We start from the raw sequence: 25,229 nt of genomic DNA, 5'->3' as shown, positions 1-25,229 counted from the left end.
ATGAAGTTGCATGGACACTTGAAGGATAGTGAAGGTAGAGAATTTTATTTAGTGATAGAAGTGGATGTCAGTGGAGAGGGGAGCTAGAGAGGGGATAAGACAGGCAGATAGGCCGGGCGCGGTGGCTCAAGCCTGTAATCCCAGCACTTTGGGAGGCCGAGACGGGCAGATCACGAGGTCAGGAGATCGAGACCATCCTGGCTAACACGGTGAAACCCCGTCTCTACTAAAAATACAAAAACTAGCCGGGCGAGGTGGCGGGCGCCTGTAGTCCCAGCTACTCCAGAGGCTGAGGCAGGAGAATGGCGTAAACCCGGGAGGCGGAGCTTGTAGTGAGCTGAGATCCAGCCACTGCACTCCAGTCCGGGCGACAGAGCGAGACTCCACCTAAAAAAAAAAAAAAAAAAAAGGCAGATAACTTTCCCTTAAGTCTGGCCATCTCCAGCCATCTCTCCTCCAAAGTCCAGCAGTCCCTCTGAAGTCAAGTTATCGCTCTCCAGTCAATCCACTTCTTTCTTTCTCTACCGACTGAGTCTTGGGTCTTTATAGGCACAGAATGAGGGGTGGGGCAGGGCATAGGTAAGTTTGGAAAAGGCAACATTGGATTAATAAAAAGACATTATTCAGAAAGAACCAATTGAGAGAGAGGAGGCAGACAGGGATTGGGCTGCAGGTTTCAAGCTTTTTGGCTCAGGGATATGGTTTTGCTGGGGACCTGCCCCTGTCTGCCTAGGATTTCTCTGCCTCCTGCCTCTATCACCATCATTCGGTCTGAGAAGTTAATTGGGTATTTAGAAGCACAGTTTAGGGAAACAACTATTTAAGAAAGGAAAAGCTACTTGAACATTTCTTCTGTGATACCGATTTCTCTCCTCTTATAGATAGAATGTGGGGGTTTGGGATTGGAGAATGCCAGGGGTACTCTTTGTGCTTCAGTTTTTTTATTGCTTTCTGGCTCATTCATCTACATCAGTTATTTTTTTTTTAATGATGTAAGTTTAGGATAATCTATTCTTAGCTAAAACTAATGAATTAAAGGCATTTTCTCAGGCAAAATAAAGCATAGGAAGGGAACTATAGGTGATTAAAAACAAAGTGTAGTCATCATTGGTGAAAGCTAGGATAAAAGAGCCATGGTACTGGAACTGAACTATTTACAGCACTGAACTATTTAGGCAACCTGAGCTTGGTTCTTGTGGAGGCTGCTAGAGCACGAATCCTGCCTCCTCCTTGGGATTTGTCACTCAGCACTTGACTGGAGTCTGAACTGAAAGAAAGCAGGACCTTCATTTTTAAATGATCATCTCAGTTTTTCTTCCCTTCTTCCAAAGCTTTTAGCTAATTTCTCACTGACACTCTCCCCAATACTTCTGTTATAATTCTACTTGATTTCAAAATCCAGGTAGAATAAAACAAATGACGTGAACTCTCTTGTTAAGTCCTCACCACTCAAAATGGTCACTTTGTGTATTTATGTTGTTGCTTAGCCTCTGAAGGCATTTGTATTTGGAACTCTAGTTCATACAACCAGGAGAGATTAGGGAATCAGTAATATTCAAGTCTTCCTTAAGCGTAGGGTTCACAACAGGAAGACATTATATCCAGGAACTATAGGACCACTTGAAATCCATAAATGTAGAGTACATAAAATCAAGTATTTTTCATCTTAGAAAAATGGCAAAATTTATAATCCTAAAATACCATATAAAAACCTTTTGCAGTTAAGTGAATAGAAAACAGTCATAAATGAAACTAGAATATTTTCAGAGCATGTTTTTAACCATCTAAAGGAAGCCAGGGAGAAAAACAGTCTTACATCAAATTTTATTTTATTTTACTGTCAAATCAAGAAAGCTCTGCTAAGTGGACTGCAGATCAGTGGAACATGGCACTTATTGCTTCTTTATAAACAAGAATACAGCATTTTGTGCTGCTTATTAACACTTATTTTCCTCTTCAGACTTAAATCCACTGGGCACTGGTGGCTGAGTGGGTAAGGTGTACTATTCTTGAGTGGGTTCAGTTTCTGTCCTGCTTACAAATAATCCATGAGAAGCAAAGTACTGCAGCTCATGGATCAGTGGACTGAGAGCCAGGGAACCTTGGTTATGGTCTAAATACTTACGTGGCCTTGAAAAGTCTTGTCACCTCTCTGGGCCTCAGCTTCTTCACTTGCAAAGTGGGAAGGGGTAAGATAAATGTTATAGACATTGCAAGTGGAAAGTAATTTGTCAATGGGCAGAAATCTAAAATATGACCAAGCCAGGACTTTTGCCATACTATGTCAACATTTTATGACTCAATAAATGTTTTAAAAATATTTCATAATATTGGAAGTTATTTTGGTTCATAGATTGATTTTTTTAAATTACTTTATAGTCTTTACGTAACTGAAGGATCAGTTTTTCATCTTTTACAGCTTTATAAATACCTAACTGCTTAACATTTTTAATGTAAAACTTGCAAGGCATTTCAACTTTTAGACAATATATAGACATCTATTTCTAGACTGTAAACTTAAGTTTAGATACAATGAGAGTGAGTCAGAGTTAAGTGTAAATCCCATGTTAGAATAGCAAGCTTGTTCCATTTCTATTTGTCACAACTGCTCCAGTGAGCTAATTCAAGTGGGCTCTAGACCTTTACTGCCCTTTGATTTTCTAAATTCTTGCCTACTCAGATTGCTTAATACAGTACTCATGAACTATTATATTCAAATAGAGATGAGGTTTTTGACCTATCCCCTGGATTGTTTTTCACAGTGATGATGGATTGACAAAAATCCATCTATTTCTATTGGCATGCCCTTGTTAACAATGGCACATATTTTTGCAAGTCCTCTGTGTGGAATTAAATCAAGCTAATTGACCAGTGTGTCTTAACCCCCTTCATATTAATCCATTAAATATGTTAAAGAATGAGTGAGTGATTAATACCACTTTAAAGAATCAATATATGACTTTGACCTACTTAGGACAGCTGAGGTATGGAATAAAGTAGTGAGTCAGGCTTTGGGATGTCGAATATAGTGAGATTTCAGAAAAACAATTGAAGATGCGCACAGATTGTCTGATTTTTAAATTTGCTAGGTGTAAATGTTAAAAATCTCACAGCCAGTGTTAAGAATCACCATAATTTATAATTGAATGAGCTATTTTTGCACTTGAAAAGTTGTTAGGACAATCTCAGAATTTAAAAAATTAAATTAACAAATTTAGTTTTTTGAAAAACTTGACTCTGGTTTCTTCATTTGGGCTAGTAATAAGCATGTCTTAAACTGGCAGCTGTCCATGGACTAATATTTTGGAATTTTCCCACCTCAACTATTTTATTATTTTTATTTCATGAAAAAATCCTGGTTATAATACATATAATACATGTATAATACGTATAATACGTGAAGTTGATTTATGAACTTCTTCATGAGCCACAATATACAGCTTGAAAATTAATGCTCTATGGTGTATATACGTCAGTGGAATTGCTGGTTTGTAAGGAATACACATGTTCAGTTTTAATAGAAATGATGCTAAATTGCTTCTTAAAGTGTTCAAATCAGTTAATTTTTTTCAATGTCTTTATATGCAAATATCATTTTTCATAATTCTTTAACTGTTGATATTTGAAGTCTTAAAAGTTCATGTCAATTTTGACCATAGGTCAAAAATGGTATATTGTTTTAGTTTGATTTTCTGAAGTTTTACAAAAATATATATTCTGGATACTAAGTTTTCTTTATATCTAATCTAAATGCTCTCTAATGCTGTGTTTGCCTTTTAATCATGTTTAGATTATCTGTGTTTATCTTAAATTTTAAAGTTAGCTAATGTACATACAGAAAGGTGCACATGTATGTATACAGCTGGATGAATTTCCAGAAAGTGTAATCACCTAGATCAGAAGAAAGAACATCAACCTCTAGAGGCTGCCTCATACTCCTCTCTAATCACTACTCACCCCTTCCTCAAAGTTAACCACTATTCGGATTTCAAACACCATAGACTAATTTTGCTTGCTTAAAAATTTACATAAGTGAACTCATAGAGTAAGTTAGAGTATATTTTGATGTTCAGCCATTGTACATTTTATATAGTCAAATATATTTATCTTTCTTTTGCTTTTTTTGGCAACTTGCTGAAGAAAACCTTTCCCACCCTAACACATGCTTTTAATAGGTTTGCAGTTTTGATTTCCACATTTAGTTTCCTAACCAATCTAATTTTTTTCTTGTATGAAGTAGAAATATAATTTTTTTCTTTCTGAAAACCAAATGTACTGCATTGAACATTGTTCTTCCCCAGGGATTTGTGATATACCGTAAGGCTATCTATTGTGTCTCATTACTTTATTTGTACATTCTTGTGAAGATAGCATGGTTTAAATTATTTTTAATGTCTTGCTATGTGGTAGAATAGACTTCTAATGTTATCCTTAAAAAAATTATTGATATTTATGCAGCTTTATAAGGTAAATTTTATAATCAGCTTGTCTGTTTTTTTGCAAATTCTTATAGGAATTTTTGATTGGAATTGCATAAAATCATAAATTATTTAGAGGAATTTTTTTTAAATATTGAATCTTATCCATGAACATGTTCTGTTTTTCTAATTATTTAATTCTTCTTTATGTCTTCAATAGCTTTGTGCATATTTTAGCTAAAAGTCTTTTGTGTATTTTAGATTAAACTCTATACTTTTGATTTTTGTTACTATTTTGAATGAATTTTTTTAATTGGCTATTAAGTATAAAAATAAATATAAATGTTTGAGTGAATATCAATCGTGAGCAAAGCAACTTTGCTGAATTTTCCTCTTAGTTTTAAAACACTGCATTTTGCCTTCTTGGATTTCTCTATGTGGTAAATTTTATCAACTATGAATTATGACAATTTTGTTTCTTTTCTCATCTTTATGTCTCATTTGTTTTTCTTTTTGCATTGGATGGGATTTATATCCAATTTTTTTTCTGTATAAAGACAATTAGCTTTATTTATGTAAATTAGAAAAATTATAGTTTATAATTCATCAAATGTTTTAATTCTTAACAATTTAAGAGTATAGATATAAAACATAAAATAGAATATATCACATTACTCTTTTTTGAGTTAGTGTTTTCTTATTTTTATACATAAATTTTATGATATGATGAAAAATAACATCTCTTATTCTTGCTTTCATGGGAATGCTTCTGAAGTTTGTTATTTCATAAGGTGTTTGCTGTTAGCTTTCGAAAGCTCCTCTTCAGGATGTTCTCTTCTGGTGCTACTTTGCCGGGCTATTTTCTTTCTTTTAATCATGAATGGGTATTGTTGCATTTTTATCAAGTTCGTCGTTAATCTATTGAGATGATCATTTAAATTTTGATGTAGTCAAATGTATATTTCTTATACTTTATGCTTTTCTTGTGACTTTTTAAGTGTCTATTTTTCCCTAATGTATTTACATTGATAGGTTTTCTAATGATGAACTATACTTCCAAACTTACTTGGTTATGTCGTATTTTGTACACACACCTTACATATATAAAATTACAGATATATATATATATGCATATAGATATACACATACATGAAGGTGGACTTGCTTACCTCATATTTTATTTAAAAATTTTGCATTCATGTTCATAAGTGAAAATGGATTATAAATCCTTTTTTTGGACTCTCTTTATCTTGGTTTGCTGTAAATACTATATTAACATCATAGATAACACATTTTCTTTTTTATTATTTGGAAGAGTTGTTATAAGATAGGGATTATCTATGCCTTCTAGTTCATATAAGATAGGTATTATTTGTGCCTTTAAGTTTTATAAAACTATATGGTTGTGACTTTTTGGGGAGGCGTGGTTTTTAAAACTAGCTCAATTTGTTTAATGTTTATTGACTCTCCATTAAGATTTTTAAAACATTTTATAGGAAGGTATGCAAAATTTAACATTTTCTAGAAAATTTCCCATTTTATCAAATTTTAAAATGTATTGCCATTAAATAGCCCAAGATTCTTGTTTTATCAAACCACAATTATAACTTATGTTAATTACCATTTTAAATTCCTGATATATTTAATTTGTGTATTCTCTGTCTTTCTCTTCTGCTCTCTCTTTCTTTCTCTTTCTCTCCTTCCCTCCTCCCTCCCTCCCAATTGTAGTAGCAGTCTCTTCTTTCCTTTCTGGAAAATTGTAAAATTTCTGTAACTTTAATATTCTGAAATATCACTATACTGTATGTCATCATACTTAATTGGCATTTTATTTATTTATTTAGAGACATGGTCTCACTGTGTCATTCAGGCTGGAGTGCAGTGGTGGAATCTCTGCTCACTGCAACCTCCATCTCCCAGGTTCAAGTGATTCTCATGCCTCAGCCTCCCAAGTAGCTGGGATTACAGGCATACACCACCACGCCTGGCTAATTTTTGTATTTTTAGTAGAGATGGTGTTTCGCCACATTGGCCAGGTTGGTCTCAAACTCCTGGCCTCCAGTAATCCACCTGACTCCACCTCCCAAAGTGCTGGGATTATAGGCATGAACCACCACACTCAGCCTTAATTGGCATTTTAAATATGAAGACCCACATCTTCACTTCTGGATAACTGTCAACCATTAGCTTTTTAAATATTGTTTTTCCTCTATTTTACTCTTTCTGTGATTCCTTTTAGATATTTATGATTTTTATTTAGAATTTTTTAAAGTTTATATTCTTCATGTCACTTGATTTTTTTTTTTTAAATCTAATTTGTCTTTCTTGCATTTTGGAAATTTTTTTGAGGTCTCTTCAAATTTACTAATTTTTTCAAGTGCTTTAATCTAGTATTCTTTGATATCAATATACTATTTCACCACTTTTTTGGTTTCATAAAAAGTGTTTCTTCATGTCTTTGAAGACTTTAAATATACACCTTTTAAAATCCCCTTTTTATTGTTTTGTTATTTCCGTTGGTGTGAGTTACATCTGTTGTCTATTTTCTTGATGCAGACATTCTCATATGTTCTGCAATTCTTGTCTGTGAGTCCATTTTCCTGAAGAATTCTCCTGTCTCTGAGCAACTTTGTGTCTGTCCTGGGTTGTGGAGGTTTCCCTTTGAGGATATCATGGTGGTATCTACCTAATCTGTAGAGGCTGTCACTGTTCCTTTGCAACTTTTTAGGTTTGTGTTTCGGCTCTGGATTTTGTGGATTTAGAGAGGGTAACAGGCCCTCTAAATCATATGACAGAATAAATTTTGGGATTACATAGGAAACTATTTCCAATCAGGGATTAGGTGGATAATTTGCTTTCCAGGTCCTGTTCTTAAACAGGAAACCCAACGTTTTTGTTTGTTTGCTTTTTGTTTTTGTGTTTTTCACTACAGGAATGAGATTTGTAGTTCCAACTCTCATCCCTCATGTTAGTGTTGAAATTCCAAACCTTTTTGCTCTGTCTACTCCCAGGCTCTGCCTCCTATAACCGTGGGTTGCTAGACTTTAGCTCAAAATCATGACATTTCCGGCACCTGGATATTTCTCATTATTCTTTTCTTCCAAGCTATGTACATAAAGACAAGTGTAATTTAACAGATTTTATTTAGTATTTCTAGTTATTTGAGTGGAAGTGAGTATATCAATGGGTACTTAATATGTCATCTTGACTTGAAAATCTCCACCAAGTTCTCCTTACACAGACTCAGAAAGAAATTGCTTACAGGTTTCCATATAAGGAAAAGTTGTTTTTCTTATCACAAGTCAGAACTGAATGTGTTTCTTTTTTCTGTATTGGCCCCCTGTGTAGTTTATGGCCAAATTTGTTGCTCACATCTAACACCTATAGATACAGGGTCCTAGATGGCCTGCATTTATGTTATTCTTTCACTGGCTCACTCAACTATTAATTTTATACTTCTGCATTGTATGAATTTTTGTAAAATTTCTCATTTTTTGTAGGATGAGGTGGCACATAAGAATAATATTTCTCTTTAAATATATACATACTCTGATAATCCCAGGCATTGAGATGGTACTCAAAAAATACTGGCTGAGAGAAGGAAACTCTGAGAGCTGGCTCTCACCATAACCTTTTACTTACTCTTCTCTTTTCTGTTTCTATGTCAGGCAGGCATAGCTTAAGTCTGATAGTAGAAGAGAATATCAATGAATGGAGACACATTCTTCTTTCTAGTGCAAACAAACAAGCCAGGCCCGCTAGAAAATTCAGTTAGCCTTCTTCCTCATGCATTTTCATTGGAAAATTAGTTTGTTCTTAGTTATTAATTTAACTCCCATCCTGCTCTTTTTAGCATTCTTCCTTGGCAGCCAGCAATGAGACATGTGCAACAAGGGTTTTATGCCTTTCAGGCTGATCTTCATTGAAAGAGCAGTTTGGAAATTTTTGTTTTTAAAAAAAGACTTCTAATAAACTGTTTTAATGTTGACTTCTCAGTGAAGTTAGATTCTTAATTTCTTGATGGTAATAGTTTTTGCTTTTAAGTCACTATCCTCACTGTACCATGAAGGGAACCTGTCACTCTCTATTTTACATATTTATTACTTCCTGCTTTGTATCTCTGTTCCCTACCCTTCTTTATCACTTTATTTCTTTCCGCCTTTGACATCAATATTTTTTGAACCTAGGAGAAAAATGTTATTTTCCAGTCTAACAATGGGCACTTTGAAGTAGAGAGAAGTTATCATTTGTTAGTGCAAGTTGTTTCAATGATATCAAAATACATCTATTTGGAGTTCTAAAAAAAGAAATACCACTCTTTGACAATTTTTGGAGCTCAGAAAAAAAAAAAAAATCAAACCAAAACATATCACTAGTAAAACCAATGATAACATTGACAACCTCTGCCAAACCAAGAACATGTGTGCAGTGAAGCATTTCCTTTTCCTATTAACATAATTATTAGCCATTGCCTAGAAATTTCTCTTTTTTTTTTCGAGCCCAAAGCAGTAATCTGCTTCCCTGTAATTTTAATTTCTTGATTCCAGCTTTCCCTCTGGATATGGGCATAAAATATAAAATCCCTCTTTCACCTGACAGTTCTAATATCTGAAGATGATCACATGACATCAAATGTGCCACTGCAGAACCTATATGTTTCCATCTTGGCCATAGATAGATATAGATATAGGTATAGGTATAGACACAGATACAGATAGATCATGAGAGACTTAATCATGTGCTTGGCTGAAAGCTAAATGTCAATTCACTTTACTTCAAGTTAGATTTGCAGAGCCCTGGAACATAAAGTCACAATTCCTTAGCAGGCATACACCTCTCTGGCCCCAGTCCATGCTAAACATGCTGATAGTCCTGAGGTACACATGGCGATGCTTTGAGGATATGAGACTGGGATGTATCATCCCCAAAGGTAATTATTTCAACACACTTCCCTAAATATATTACATATTTCCATCTTGTTGTGCCTTTCTTTGTATACATTGGTCCTTCAACCGAGATGATGATTCTCCCGTTTCACTGTTATTTTTCAACACGCAACTTACATATCACTTTCTAAGAAATTTTCCTCCTCTTTCCCAAGCAGAGTTCATTGTTCCCTGTTCCATTCTTCTTGGATACTTGGTTCGTATCCTTGTTCTTTCCATTCCATAATAAACATAAGTGTCTGAGGTTTTTGAGGGCAAGGACCCTGTCTTTTAAAAATTTTTTGTATTCTCACTACTTAAACTTACAGAGTTGGCCTGCAGTAAATATTACATGAACTCATCATGCCTGAAGAATGAAAGAATGTTCTGATAAAGTTGGAAAGAAATTTTTGGTAGATGACTAATCTCATAGAAAAAAGAAAGATAGTAGAGGAGGAGGTTGCCAGTGATGCAGGAGAAAAGTCTTTGGGAAAAAAAGTTACAGCCTCAGAGGGTTGTAAACCCATGCAGAGAGTGTTCGAAAGGAAACATGTTGAATCAGCCGCAAGGTATCCCAGGCCCACTGCCACGTCTGCTGCAGTGGCCACACAGCACCAGCTTGTGCACTGCCCATCTGGGAAGTTTGTGCTTGACAGGGCTTTGAGCCTATGCCTTCCTAAATCATTCACCCTGCAAGGTGATGCACTGGTTGAAGGAAAAAAGAAAGAAAATAATTCTGAAGGAAGACAATAACAACATGAGAGAAGGCTGAAGAAGAGGGCTACTTAGTAAGATATCTAATCATAAAAAGCCTAATTCCAGCTGCAGTGAACTATAGGTTAGACTATCATAACCTGACAGGTGCAAGTGATAAGACTTAGAGGACATGAGGCAGGGACTCGTGTCCTCATAATGCAAATAATGCATGCATGTGGTAAGAACAGTAAAAGCAAGGTATCAAGTAAAAAGTGAAGAGTCCTCCCTTTCTCATTCCCATTCCTACTGTCTAATATTTTACATATCTGTTTTGTAAACTATAATACAGAGAGACTCCATATATTCACATACTTTCCCCATTGGTAACATCTTGCATAACTGTAGAACAGTAACACAGTCAAGAAATTGACATTGATACAATCCAACCAGTTTCCCCCTCTTCTTTTTCATCCTGTTCCCCATGCCTTAAATTTCCTTAGGTCAACGTTACTGTAAAACAGAGGCATAAACTGAGATTTCAATGCTCTAGGTATGTTCCAATAACTGCCAAACAGGAGATTCTTTCTTCACTTCTTGTCCTATTGCTATCTCCAGCTACGTCCTTGCCTCATTTACTTGTCCAAGTTATAGAAATACCCACAAGGAAGAGAACTGCTCTTACCATAGCCAAATAAATAAATAATAATAACCTTGACTGTCAATCAATACTTGCTATTCCAGCGCAAGATAAAGAAGAAATAAAAAGCAGATTTCTTTCCATCAAAGAACATGATGAAAACCAGATAATCCCAGACGTATCTTGACAGGGAACATCACCCTGGGAGCATCCAAAGGCACAGATGAATCCTTATTTCTTTGACTGTATTCTCACTCTTGCCTAACTGGCTGATCTTAGGTGTAGATGGTAGAGACTGCTCTTAGGTGATGCAATGTGGAGACCAGGTGTCCCATGTTGAAAAAGACAGGCCTTCTTTTCTCTCATTTCTTTTCTCCACTTGACAAAGGCTTCTGGGAAAACACTTAGCTGTATGATTTGTATGGAAAGGGAAGGAGTAGAAGGCTGTATATTGCAGTCAGCACAGTAAGCACTGTAGAAGAACTTGGTCCACATAATACAGACAGAAAGATCCTGAGTGATAGTTGCCTGGGACATGGGTGTCAGGAAAGAGAATAGAATATAAGGTTTGGAAAAGAGTAGCTCTAAGTGAAATCAAATGGGGAGGTATCCACTTTTGTGCCTTAGCCTCATCTTGGTACAGTTATATCATTGCTCTATTATTTCTAGTATTACCCCAAAACATATGGCATACCTCACAAACACATGGATATAAACTATCATAACAACTCTAGGATATTTAAAATGAAACCACAAATTAATGGACACGATTTTAAAACTTTTGAGATTTTAAGTGCTGGTGAGCATGAGGAACAAGGAGAATGAATATATTTTTATATTACTGAGGGGAATGTAAGTTGGTACGTTACTTTAGAGTATATTTAGAAACATTTGGTAAAATTGCATACTCATAGAGCCTTCAACCCATCTATGTCACTGCTAAGTTTATACCCTAAAGTAGAAGTTGACAAGCTTTTTCTGTGAAAGATCAAATAATAAATATTTTCAGTTTTGTGGCCTGTACATTCTCTGTCATAACTGCTCAGCTCTGCCATTGTAGTATGAAAGTAGCCATCAGCAATACGACCTCTATGTTCTAATAAAACTTTATTTACAAAAGCAGATGGTAGGCCATATTTAGGCTACAGGCATTGTTCGTTTACCCCTGCTCTAAAAAAATACTAAATCATCTACACAAATAGAATTATATAAAAATGTTCATAACAACATTGCTGGTAATAGAAAAAACAAGAAACAACCTAGGTGTCCACTAGAAGAATAAGTAAATGAGTTGTCATGTATATGTGCAATGCAAGGTTATAGCAGAATAAATGAGTAAACAGAAGCCCTCTATATCACTGTAAATAAATGTGACAAACACATTGTTAAGTAAAAAAGCAAGAAGGATGCATACAATATGATACAATTTATTTAAAGTTTTAGAATATATGAAACAATTGTTTTTATTTGTTTGTTTATTTGTTTGTTTTTTTGAGATGGAGTCTGGCTCTGTCCCCCAGGCTGGAGTGCAGTGGCGTGATCTCCACTCACTGCAAGCTCCGCCGCCTCCCAAGTTAACGCCATTCTCCTGCCTCAGCCTCCCCGGAAGCTGGGACTACAGGTGCCCGCCACCATGCCCAGCTAATTTTTTTGTATTTTCAGTAGAGACAGGGTTTCACCGTGTTCACCAGGATGGTCTTGATCTCCTGATCTCGTGATTCGCCAGCCTTGGCCTCCCAAAGTGCTGGAATTACAGGCGTGAGCCACTGCACCTGGCCTTATATATTGTCTTGAGAGATATTCATATGTAGTAAAAATATAAAGACATCTGTGGGAAAGACAAACACCAAATTCAGGATAGTGCTAACCTATGGCAGAGAATAAGGATAGTGCTCTCAGGGAAGGGCAAATAGGAAATGTCAATTGCACTTCGAAGGTTTTATTTCTTAAGCTGGTGGAGGATACACAAATGGTGAGTAAAGCAGTATTCATACTGTTTCCTAGACCTTTTTGTATGTCTCTGATATTTTGATTTAAAAGTCCCCAAGGTGATGATAAGCTTTTTTTTTCATGTGTTTTTTGGCCACATAAATGTCTTCTTTTGACAAGTATTCTGTTCATATCCTTCGCCCACTTTTTGATGAGGTTGTTTTTTTTTTCTTGTAAATTTATTTAAGTCCCTGTAGATTCTGGATATTAGACCTTCGTCAGATGAGTAGCTTACAAAACTTTTCTCCCATTCTGTAGGTTCCCTGTTCACTCTGATGATAGTTTCTTTTGTGTGCAGAAGCTCTTTAGTTTGATTAAATCCCATTTGTCAATTTTGGCTTTTGTTGCCACTGCTTTTGGTGTTTTAGTTATGAAGGCTTTGCCCATGCCTATGTCCTACATGGTATTGCCTAGGTTTTCTCCCAGGGTTTTTATGGTTTTGATTTTCATATTTAAGTCTTTAATCCATCTTGAGTTAATTTTTTTATAAGGTTTAAGGAAGGGGTCCAGTTTCAGTTTTCTGTATATGACTAGCTAGTTTCCCCAGGACCATTTATTAAATAGGGGATCCTTTCCCCATTGCTTGTTTTTGTCAGATTTGTTGAAGATCAGATGGTTGTAGATGTGTGGTGTTATTTCTCAGGTCTCTGTTCTGTTCCATTGGTCTATATATCTGTCACTGGTAATTAGAGAAATGCAAATCAAAACCACAGTGAGACACCATCTCATGCCAGTTAGAATGGTGATTATTAAAAAGAGAGGAAACAACAGATGCTGGCAAGGCTGTGGACAAATAGGAACTCTTTTACACTGTTGGTGGGAGTGTAAATTAGTTCAACCATTGTGCAAGACAGTGTGGCAATTCCTCAAGGATCTAGAATAAGAAATAACCATTTGACCCAGCATTCCCATTACTGAGTATATACCCAAACGATTATAAATCATTCTACCATAAAGACACATGCACATGTGTGTTTATTTCAGCACTATTTACAATAGCAAAGACTGGGAACCAACCCACATGCCCATCAATGATAGACTGGATTAAGAAAATGTAGCACATATCATATACACCATGGAATACTATGCTGCCATAAAAAAGAATGAGTTCATGTCCTTTGCAGGGACATGGACGAAGCTGGAACCCATCATTCTCAGCAAAGTAACGCAGAAACAGAAAACCAAATACTACATGTTTTTCACTCATAAGTGGGAGTTGAACAATGAGAACACATGGACACAGGGGAACATGACACACCAGGGCAACCTAGATGATGGGTTGATGGGTGCAGCAAACCACCATGGCTCATGGCTATGTGACAAACCTGCATGTTCTACACATGTATCCCAGAACTTAAAGTAATATATTTTAAAAAGCATAAACATCATTGAACAACAAACAAATAAAATCATTTGATGGGATTTCATTATGTATAAGGAAAGGAATTTCCCAAATAAAGTTTTGTTGTTTACTTAAAAAAAAAAAAAGTCCCTAGGGCTTTTAATTTTGAATATCTTTGCCTGTGCACTGGACTGCAGTTTTTGAGCCACTGTTGATGCAAGCTGCAATCACCTTGATCCTTTGTCTCATTCAATGGTGTTGCCCACATGTTCCATGTTTTCAGCCCATTTGATAGCATATTTAACATGAGAGCATTTGTGCTGGACAATAAATATGCTTTAATTGCCTTGGCTGGCCAGCAGGATTATTATTTGTGATTGGAATAGATTGCTATGGAAAATTGCTGGTTGAGGAAAGAAAGGGTTTCCAGAATTTCATTTTGTTTTTTCTTTTATTTGTCTTTGGTTACTTTACTATGACTTTAGTTTTTTTGCTCAGGTTCCATGGTTTCATTGTTTTTCCTTGTGTTTCTCTTTGTACATCCTAGGAAGAGATGAATCAGCAATATTGTTATTTGTTATTTATCTTAGCTGGATGAGTTTTGGTCACCAAGTCTTAAAGTTAGGTGACTTTCTTGTTCTCTAGAGAGAATGAGAAAAAATTAGAAATGCCTTATACATGGGGAATTGATGAAGTTCCTATTTTTCCCACACTGGAAAGACTCATAGTCATGGTATGAGTCAGACACAGCTGGGAACGTTTCATCTACTTACAGTGAGCTGTTCTATGCTTGAGAAAGGTGATAGACTGATAGGGCAGGAGAGAGAAGTGTTGGATTTGTTCTGGTGTTTAGAAATTTTTTCCATAAGGGCATGTCTTGGACAACCAACTCACTTTTGCATGGCCGTTAGGCACAGTTGTCAGGGAGGGGCTCTTGTTTTTGTCTCTACTGGGTACATAAGACAAATGATTTTTGAACTCAATAGAATTGAAATATTCAGGATAGATTCTAGCCTATAGATAGTTGATATAGAACCAAATACTGCCAAAGTGTTCTCTCATATGTATGGCATAGGCCAGAGTTGAGTTACAATGAAGACATGAGGCATATAGTTTGCATGGTTGTTTTTCTAAAATAGTGGGAATTTATTTCAGTAAGACTTGGCTAGCATTTATCCAGCACACTGCAGTCTATTTTCTCCACAGCTGTTCGCTGCCATACATTTCTGATCCAAAATACAAAGCTGTCCAAAAATGTGGAACATGTTGACCTGATCTTTCCACCAGGGAAATAGCATTACAGGAAAGATGAAATTACTAGAACGAGGTTTTTGTGGGAAATTAAATATGTCTGGATTTATCAGGAAGATTAGTTTCCTACCTCTTTCAACAGCAATTTCTTTTTATTATTCAAGAATTGGGACTAACAAATGGATTTTCTAACAAATATAATATTGATATTCAAAGAATTTAATGTGGTTCTTGGAAACTGAGGTGGCAGCAATGATTGGATTAGAAATTATGAGTAATGTGAGTGAGGTTTACAGATATGGAATATAACTTGTGAACTTGCTAACTGGTAGTAAATGGGGCAGAGAAGTCTAGGAGTCTCAGTAACTCAGAGGAAGACATTTGTAAGATTGACGAGGAATATGTTTAATTACTTTCTAATGTACAAGATAACTAAAATATGCTTTCAAATATTGCTTGCGAAGATGTCCTACTTTATGTATAACAATAATTTAAAATCGCTGCATTCATGTGCCATTCTGAAGAGCACTCACCTCTTAGAAGGAGGAAGAGTGTAATATAATTAATAGGCTAATGTTTATAGGTATTTGAACCTCTATAGATACCATGTGGATGATTTCTCTCTGTAATTATGTTTTTGTATCTGTAAAGAACAGATTACATTACCTCATAGGTTTGTTGTGATAATTTAACAAAATTTAAGACAGTTATCATTAGCATAATTCCTTGCACTTCCAATAAGCTCTCAAAAAATGATATCTATTATAATTGCATAATATAATTTATATGTAAATGTAAAAACATAAACCCTTTTTCAAAGTCAATAAGTAACCCTCCCTCCTTATATAATGCAATTGAATATTACCCATTATTTATTATGTAACATTTCTTATTAACAATACTAAGATAGATAATTTAGTTCAGTTCTTAATTGAAAGGTCATTGAATCTGAATTAATAAAATCTGAATCAAAAAGCTTTTTCTCTAGCAAGTTTAGTATGTAGGATCTCCAAAGACAATGTTTTACTTAAGAAAGCATTTTTAAGTAGCTACTGTGTGTAGACACCTATGAGATATTGTGGAGGAGTGGATACAAAAATAGGGACTTCTATAGTTACACATTATTTCTTTGAATTTATACCTTTAAAATGTCAAAGCTATTTTTGTTAACGTGAAAAGTATAAACTGTGATTCGGAATCTTACAAATAGCCATTGTCCTAGGAGAGTTAAAATTCAGTAACTAAATTATGCTGTAGAAAAATATTGGAATAGTAGTGAGGAGACTAGTATATTCTTATTTTTTATTATATATAAGAATTATATTTTTTTGGTTGATTGGTTTTGGTTTCCCAGTTGGTTGTCTACAAAATTGGAAGAAGCAGAGACAATTTTGGAGGAAGACGTGGCTGCTCTTGTAACAATAACATAGATGTGATCATCTAGCAGTGTTCCTGATTGGCCTAATTCTGCCCAAATTAGAAGGCCTAATTAGGTAGGGGTGGGCCTGGGCCCAAAAGGAATTTATCTTTTGTTGGGGAAGAAGAGTAAAGAGGAAATTCAGTGCCCTCTACACAGGTGTCGGCCTCTTAAAAAGAGGCCCTGATAGAGGCTCTACTGAGGGACGTCCCTAGGCTTTCTTTACATGTGACTCTACTAGAAAGAATGAGAGTTAGGAAGGGAGGAAATGACCAATCCCATGTGACAAATGAGAAAGAGTTTTCAGGGGATTATCTTTTACTGTGGCCTGAGAAACAAATGCATCATATATAAAATTAAAAACTTTGTATTTTCTGGTTTTGTTATTCAGACCAAACAAGATTTAACATGAAAGGCTTTAAAATGAAAATCTTCATACTTGTATAGATTAACGTTGTGAAGAGCTTCAGTGTAGGGCCCACACTTAACTCCAAACATTTGCCATTTGTGATGTTGGCAGTACTTTGTTAAGGTTCATTTGAGGATCTTGTTTTTTGGGAGCAGCTGGTGGCATAAATTCTATGCCCATTTTTTTTTTTTTTTTGAGAAAGAAACTAAAGCAAAAATAAAATTGAATTAACTTGACAAAATCTCACCAATGGATGATGATTAGCAGAATTGGCAACTCCACCTTATTAGATTATCCTGCTCACTAGCTCGTTCAAATTTATTTTCTTACGTGTGTGTGTGTGTGTGTGTGTGTGTGTGTGTGAGAGATCAAAATCTCTTTGGAGAGTCTCCTCTTTTCTACTCTTAGTCCATTGGTCTCAGGTAGGGCTCACATGACGCTGTAGCTCCAGGAATGGCAATGTGTCCTGGGTCTGCTTACTGTGTATACAACTTGTCCTTGGTTACAGTGATTGGTTAGGGTTGGGCACAAGATCCAAGGTGAGCCAATCTACAGTTAATGTAAGAAAGTTGCTGATGCTGTTTAAATGAGCTTGCTAAATTGGTGATCATCTTTTCCATCTTTTTTGCAAAGGCTCTGATTGAGAATGAAGCAGATACTGAGGAAAACAGGGCTGTGAAATAGAGAGAGACATAGTGTCCTAATGATATCATGTAAGACCCTGGATCCAACTATCCTGAAGCCAGATTCAGTTCTTACATTCCTAGTTCTCTGTGTCAACAATTTCATTTTTGTGGTTAATTTATTGTGAGAGTACAGTATGTCACTTTCAAGAAAACAAACCCTTGTTTTCTTTCCTCACTTCTTCTGCTTCTTCTTTTTCATTTTTCTTCTTTTTCCTTTTTATCCTTTCTGCTCTTCCTTTCTCCCGTTACTTTAAAAGTTCTTAATAAGAAACTATAGCAAATAGGATCAACTCATATGGAACCTTGAAAACTAGGATAAAAGCATTAGACTTTATCATTTATACCCTAATTTTTTAAATTTTGGAAATAGTATAATAAGAGTTAGGATGATAACAAATGTGTAATAAACTTTAAAGAATGAAGAGAGGGTGTGAAGAGCAGTTAGGGTGTTGTCCAAACCTTCAAGAAAGAGTTGTTACCTTAGAATGTTAATCGGTTAGAAGTAGAGATGTAGGGACAGGTACAAATAATAATAGTCTTTAAGAGAAGCATATATAGACATTGTTAACTAATCAAATATGAGGGATAAAGGAGAGGTGAAGATGATTCTGAGGTTTTAAGTACATATGACTAAAATACAGATGGAACAAAACTTTATTATCAATGGAGAAATGAGGAGGGCGATGAGCTAACTGAAGTCTGCAGGGGACTGTAGGTTAGGTTAAGTTGTGTTCTTGCTGAGTGTGAGTAGGGGCTCAACGAAGTAGGTTTGTAACTCAGAGACATCATTGCTGAAAATATCAATCTGGAAGTCATCCTAATCAAAGTGATCTTTGATACTGTGGGCCAGAATTGAGTCAAGAGAAGCAATCAAGTTAAGAACAGATATTCAAGAATTTAGCTGTGGGGAACAAATACAATTGGAAAGAGAAGAAGGCTGGTTGTGATGGCCCATGCCTGTAATTCCAGCACTTTGGGAGGCCAAAGCTGCAGATTGCTTGAGCTCAGGAGTTCAAGACCACCCTGGGCAACATGGCAAGACCTCATCTCTACAAAAAATACAAAAATTATTCATGCATGGTGGTACATGCCTGTGGTCCCAGCTACCTGGGAGTCTGAGGTGGAGGGATTGCCTGAGCCCAGGAGGTTGAGGCTGCAGTAAGCGAAGATTACACCACTGCACTCTAACTTGAGTGACAGAGCAAGACCCTTGTCTCAAAAAAGAAAAAAAAATTGAGGAAGAACAAAGAGGAATGAGAAAATAGGTACAGGAGAGAGGTGTCAAAGTTCAAAAAGTAGGAAGAAACCTAACAATTGTACCGATAAACCAAGGAAGATTTAAATTTCAAAACAAAAATTGGTGGTCTCAAATGTTACGGCAATAAAAGAGAATGTCATCTAGGAGTCCCTCATCCAATATACTAAGAAGACTTTTGGAAATCTTCATAAATAAGACTTCACTGATATCTCATCAAAACAAAGTATAGGTAGAATAGAATGAAACATAAACAAATTAAAAAACTAGGGGACAAATTTGAATATTCATCAGCTCTCCCAATAGAAGAAACATTTCTAAACTTTGAAGTGATAGAAAAACCCATAAAAGGAAAGCTCATTAGATTTGATCACATAAAAATCACAATTTTCTTGAATGCAAAAAAACATAAGTTGCTGAACAGAGTATATGCAGCAAAATATGACCAGGATTTTGTCAGTTTTATAAAGAGCTAATGGGAAAAATCCAAAGAAACAATTCACCAAACCGAAAATTAAGTATGACTTATTTACTTGTTTCCTCTACTATATCCTCCAGTTAAATTCTAAGCTCCATGAGGGCAGAGCCTATGCTTTTGCTGTTTACTACTGCAAATCCAGCACTTAACCCGTTGAGGTAGGGGTATTTCCTCAGACAGACATGCAAAAAGGGGCATAGCTTCGGCATGAAAATGAATTCAGATCTGTCTGCACTGGCTTGGCAGTGCAGTGGGATATCGAAGTTGAGATTTCAGTGCCCGTGTATAATATAAAGTTCTGGAGCTCAGGGTAGAAGTTCAAGCTAGAGATATAGGTTTAAGAGTAATCATTTGGTTTGTAATTGATGACATGGGCTCTTCATCACCCAGAGGAACGTGTGTAGAATGAGAAAGGGCTGGGGAGGGAATGCCAAGGAAGCCCAGCATTTAAGAGCAAGACAGAGTAGGCAAGGAAAATCAAGGCAGTATGTTCCCATGAGAGTTCAGGCAAGAAGATGTATAGGGAGTTCAATGTGTTTCATAAAAGGTAGCCTAACCAGCACCTGATGAATGCTCAAAAATGTTAGCTATTATTAATATGGAAGTGACTAATAGCAGGCAGCTTTATTCATATAATATTGAACTTGCCAGAGGGCAGAGTGGAGATGCAAAAGAGGAGGCAGTTGTCAGAGCTGCCTAGAAAGCTGGAAATGGAAAAAAGAAAAGAGGACTACAGGAGACAGCAGTGATGAGATGGGAGCTGCATACATACGGGAGATCAAAGGGAAGAAAGGGGAGAGGATAACACTTTTAACCCCATTTATTGAGTGCTGCCTAGTGCCAGGTACTGTTCTTAGTGCTTTAACTGATTCAGTTTCAAAACAGCCTTACCATATAATTACTAGACTTAGTCACATTTTGTGGTCAAGGAAACTGAGAAATGGATAGTTCCAGTAACTTGCCTAGCGTTGACTGTGACTATGAGATGAACACAGGATTTGACCTCAGGCATTCTGACTCTTGAGTCCGTGTTCTTAATCTCTTTTATGTACAGCCTCTTAATTCTATGCGTAATGATAGTAAAATATTTTGACTAAATCTGGAGTATGAAAGTCTATTTTCAAGGCTTTTTTTAGTACCATTATCTGATGCTGTTTTTTTTTTTTAAACTAGTGCTTTAGAAATCTTTAAACAAGAATATCAACTTCTATATCATTTCAGATTTCTTTGCAATTATTTTGTACCCTGTCCCTGATTTTCAGTCTTGAGTCGCACTTGCTGCTATTTGATAGCACAAACTGCTTTGCAATGAATAAAAGACACCTGCAGTGTTGCAGATGTAGTTAGTATGATGCAGGCAAGACACCAGGAAGGGCAAAAGCGCCTATTTTAGGGACTGTTTTTAAGCTGAACCAGGGAACTGAAGCAATGACTGCATCACATGTGACCATGACTTTCACTTTTCTGATGGAAAGGCGACTCTCATGAGATTTTCTTAAGTGAGAAAATTCAGAATATGAATCATTTTTATTTTACTGTTTGGTGTCATTCTCAATAAAAATATTAAAAGATATAAACATTTTATGGTAAGCATCAGGATTGAAATTTTATTAACAAATAACAATTAAATCCTCAGAAAAAATGTTTGCTAAGATGGTTACCATAAGAAAATATCTTTTGTAAAGCTAAGTTAATATAACTATTTTTATGATAATAAAATGATGTCTCATGGAATTGATCTTTGAGACAAGTACTCTTACCACAAAAGCAAAACAAAACAAAAATTAGTTTTGCTATCCTACAAAATGTTGTACTGAATTTACCAAAAATCTAATTCAAAGTTCACACACAGTATTAAAAATGCAGGCTACAAAGTAGTTAGGGTATTATTATGTTGCTATAACAGGTAGACATGTCTAGGAAGGAAGACATAGTTGTAAATAAGCTTGAATCTATTTAGAGGATAACAGAATGTAGATTTACTTACTTTGGTGGGATTCGGTTAGGTCAACCTCTAAATTGGTTGACCTAAAACAGATATGGCATGCTCTGGTCCAGAATCACTGAAGTTTTTAGTATCAATCCCATTCCTAGATGTACTGTCTCAAATGCTAATATTAATAATAGGCTTGCATTCATCAATTGTAAAAGTGTTATGAGCAGAACTATGTTGTCCCCAAAATTTATATGTTAAAATCCTAACCCCCTAATACTTCAGAATGTGACTCTATTTGGAGACAGGCTGTTTACAGAGTGTGTGCAGTTTACTGCACACTGTTTACAGTGTGCAGAGGAGGACACAAACAGGTACAAAGGAAAGACCATGTGAAGATGTGGGGAAGACAGCCATCTACAAACCAATGAGAGAGGCATCAGAAGAAATCAATCCTGCTGACATCTTGATCTTGGAATTGTAGCCTCCAGAACTATAAGAAATAAATTTCTGTTGTGTAAGCCACTTAGCACTTTGTAATGGCAACTTGAGCAAACTAATACAAAAAGTTGTGATGTTGGACTTTCACTCAGGTGTTATACTCTAGATTATAACAAGATAATTAAATATCCAGAAAATATGACTGATTAATAACTTCCCACATAATCTTCATCAATTTCTTCCTTTGCAATTGAATGTCTATTTACAATTGCTTTGTGGAAGAAAAGTTTGATGTCCATTTATTTCTTGGTAACCCAGAGATTTCTGGGATCCCATAGTTATTCTGTGGTCTCTCCAGCAACAACCTTAAAGCAAGAATCAGGGTTTGCTCCATACCCCATAAAGGGAATGTGTTTTATAAAACATAAATGTACTTTGTGGATTTTATTGAAGACTTATTGAAGACATTATATGACATATACATACCCAGAAATCTCGACCTTGCCTTATGTGCCTCTCCCTTTGGCTGATTTTTAATCTGTATCCTTTCGCTATACTATAACCAAAAGTATAATGGTTTTGTTGTGTCCTCTGAGTCCTTCTAGTGAATTATGGGGCATGAATGTGGTCTCAGGGACCCTCAAACTTGCAGTGAGTACCAGAAGTGAGAGTGGCCTTGGGCAACTCCAAACTTGGATTAGGTTTCAGAGTGAGGGTGGTCCGGGGTACTCCTAATCTTTGCACAAGGTCACCTGCCTCTCTTCTCTGTCTTCAGAGTCGGGGCCCATCCCTATAATTGTGACTCCCCTCCACTAGGACAGAGTAGGTGGGTGATGAGTGGTGTGTGGTAGAGAAAGCTATGCCTGCTTTAGCTCTTCTCTCCAAAGTTTCTGCCAGTTGTAAGGGAGGGAAGATATGTGTCTACTGAATTCTCTTTCTATGGACCTGGAACGTGGGAGACAGACAGACACTTTGATTTCCTTGCCAATACGACTTCGTGCCTGCTGTAGTTTGGGGTAGCAGAGAGAAGGTGGCAACTTCCTGGTTGTCTTCTGAACTGCACTTTGATAATCAGTAGGTAGAAAAGAGAGGGAACAGTATTTCAAGAATTGTTTTTGTTTTATTTTATCTTTTATCCCTATCCTTAAACTATATTTTGTTTTTGGTATTTCATAGTCTTCTTTCCGGTAAGGGTATATTAGGCATCTTTATTTATCACAAAAGGCTGTCACAGTGTTTCCCTTTACATAAGGAGTAAATTTACCTTGAAGGAGTAGTTTTGTTTTGACAACTTACTGTGCTATTCTTGTCGAGTGGCCAGCAATGGTCATTTTTCTTTGAATGCAGTAATTCAGATTTGGATGTACAGTTGATTCTTCTTATTCACTGTAAATCTGTGAAGTTTCTATGAACACCAAGTTAACTGAACATTGAATGATTGCTCCCAGAGGAAGTAAGCCTCCCAGAGGAAATAAGTCAGATTCCTATAAGCCTCTGATAACAGTATTTTTGTCAACTGATCAAAACATAACCTTGTCTTATATATGTTTCTTTTTAAAGACACCTTATATAATATGTATCACTGATTCATTAACTTTGGGCTCATGGCCAACAGCATGAATGAAGCTTATCCATTTTCTCCATAAGGCACATTGTAGCCCTCTTGTGCTCAGGAACACTAGATAGAGTTTCTGTATTACACTTGCAAAATCACCAACAAAAAGCACAAAAATTCAAATAACATGGTGCTAAATAGATCGTGAAAAGGACACTTGTTTACAGTAAGAGAGCTGAAACAAAGAGGTAGAATGTTGCCTTGTTTGACCTCAGCTGCAAACTTGCACATGAGGCAGTTTGAGTGTTTTTGCCACACTGTGCTAATGACCACTAATGATCACAGACGTGCTGCAAATATTGATTTCAGGGTTACAAATACATTTTAGTGAGTAGGCAAATTCACAAATATGGAATCTACAAATAATGAGGATTTCCCAGACTGTAACATCTGGGAAAAATGCTGATTGCTCTAAAATATCTTTAAAAGGGAAATTGATGCTTTGGTTATGATGTCCTGGCTCTGCCAGAAATGATAGCTCCTTGTATTTTTCCTACTCCATCATTCCAGAGGAGACAGGATCAGAATCTCTGCCCCTTGAGCCTACTTTGTGCATCAGATGTTTGCTATGAGAAGTAATGAGTCTTTGTAAAGGAGTTTGGTTCATTTGCTAGGAGGTGTTCCATGCTGAAAGATGTGAGGATCCATGGACTCTTTGCCAGGAATAAAAGTAGTCATAGGGAGAGGGTAGAAAAGGAAGGAAGACCAAGAGCAAGGGAGAGGGTAGTTTCTAGGCATGATTAACAACAACAAAATCTATCTGTGAGTCTATCCTAGATAGGTTATGAGTAAGATACTAAGTAAGATCAGAGTCTCTCCAGTATCGATGGACTGATCCAGGTTGCTTTTCCAGCTGTTACAAGCCATAATGGCAGGGTTATATTCTTTTCATCCAGTAAGAAAACTACTTTGTTTGTTATAAAGATGTCATTATCTATCTTAAATACTCGTCAAAAGGTTTTGAGAGTGTTGTTAGAGTTCAGGGGTGATCTCTGAGCTGATGACTGCAGTATACTAAGCTGTTGATCAAGAACAATAGTAGTGGTAGCTAGTATTCACCGGCTTTTTATGCCCTAAGTTCTGTTCCAAGTACTTTACACATGTGAAGGCATTTAAGCTTTACAATAGGCCTTTGAGGTTGGAAATGATATCATCCCAATACGTGGCATAGGTTTGGTAACTTGTTCTAGAGGTCACACATATAGTGAGTGACTGATTTGAAATGCAAACTAGGCCGTGTCATCTGCCTACAGAGTTCATACTCTGATACCATTAACCATTACACCATACTGCTTTTTCTCAAGGAGAAAATGAATCTTGAAATTTTAGTTTAAGTTCCACTTGCCTGGATGCAAAGATTGATTTTAAATTGAGTAGCATACTCTTACCGTGAAATAAAATAAAAATAGGATGCAATTATTGACAATAACTTCCCATACTATAAATCTGGATAATTTTGGCTTACAAAATGTTTATCTAAATAGTGTTCAGTAATTTGGTGATCCACCTGATGACTTTATTAAAGATATAGGATAACTGGGAAAGGAAAGTAAGAATCAACCTTTGTATAACAGAAACAAACTATGAGTGAGGGAACGGAGCACCCAGAGAGGAATGCAGCAGGGGACAGAAGTCCAGTGCCCTGGGTGAGCATGGCCAGGAAGAATGTGTTACTACAAGAACTCATAGACCAAAGCCAGAGTCACTGGTAATCCTAGAAGGACTGGATGGACACAG

The 25,229-nt window shown here is 36.1% G+C and overlaps 1 long non-coding RNA gene across 1 annotated transcript in view; it reads right to left on the bottom strand.

Annotated features, from left to right (window-relative positions):
- LOC105523465 overlaps positions 1 to 25,229 on the bottom strand; it is a 97,267-nt gene that overhangs the window by 46,496 nt on the left and 25,542 nt on the right. The window contains exon 2 of the long non-coding RNA XR_001003611.1: positions 23,174 to 23,271. This is a non-coding gene — a long non-coding RNA (uncharacterized LOC105523465). The remainder of the gene's footprint in view (positions 1 to 23,173; positions 23,272 to 25,229) is intronic.

The sequence above is a fragment of the Colobus angolensis genome, unplaced genomic scaffold (genome assembly GCF_000951035.1).
Source record: "Colobus angolensis palliatus isolate OR3802 unplaced genomic scaffold, Cang.pa_1.0 Scaffold465, whole genome shotgun sequence".
Classification (NCBI taxonomy): Eukaryota; Metazoa; Chordata; class Mammalia; order Primates; family Cercopithecidae; genus Colobus; species Colobus angolensis.
Note: the sequence above shows the minus strand (reverse complement) of the source record. Positions and strands in the feature narration are given on the sequence as shown.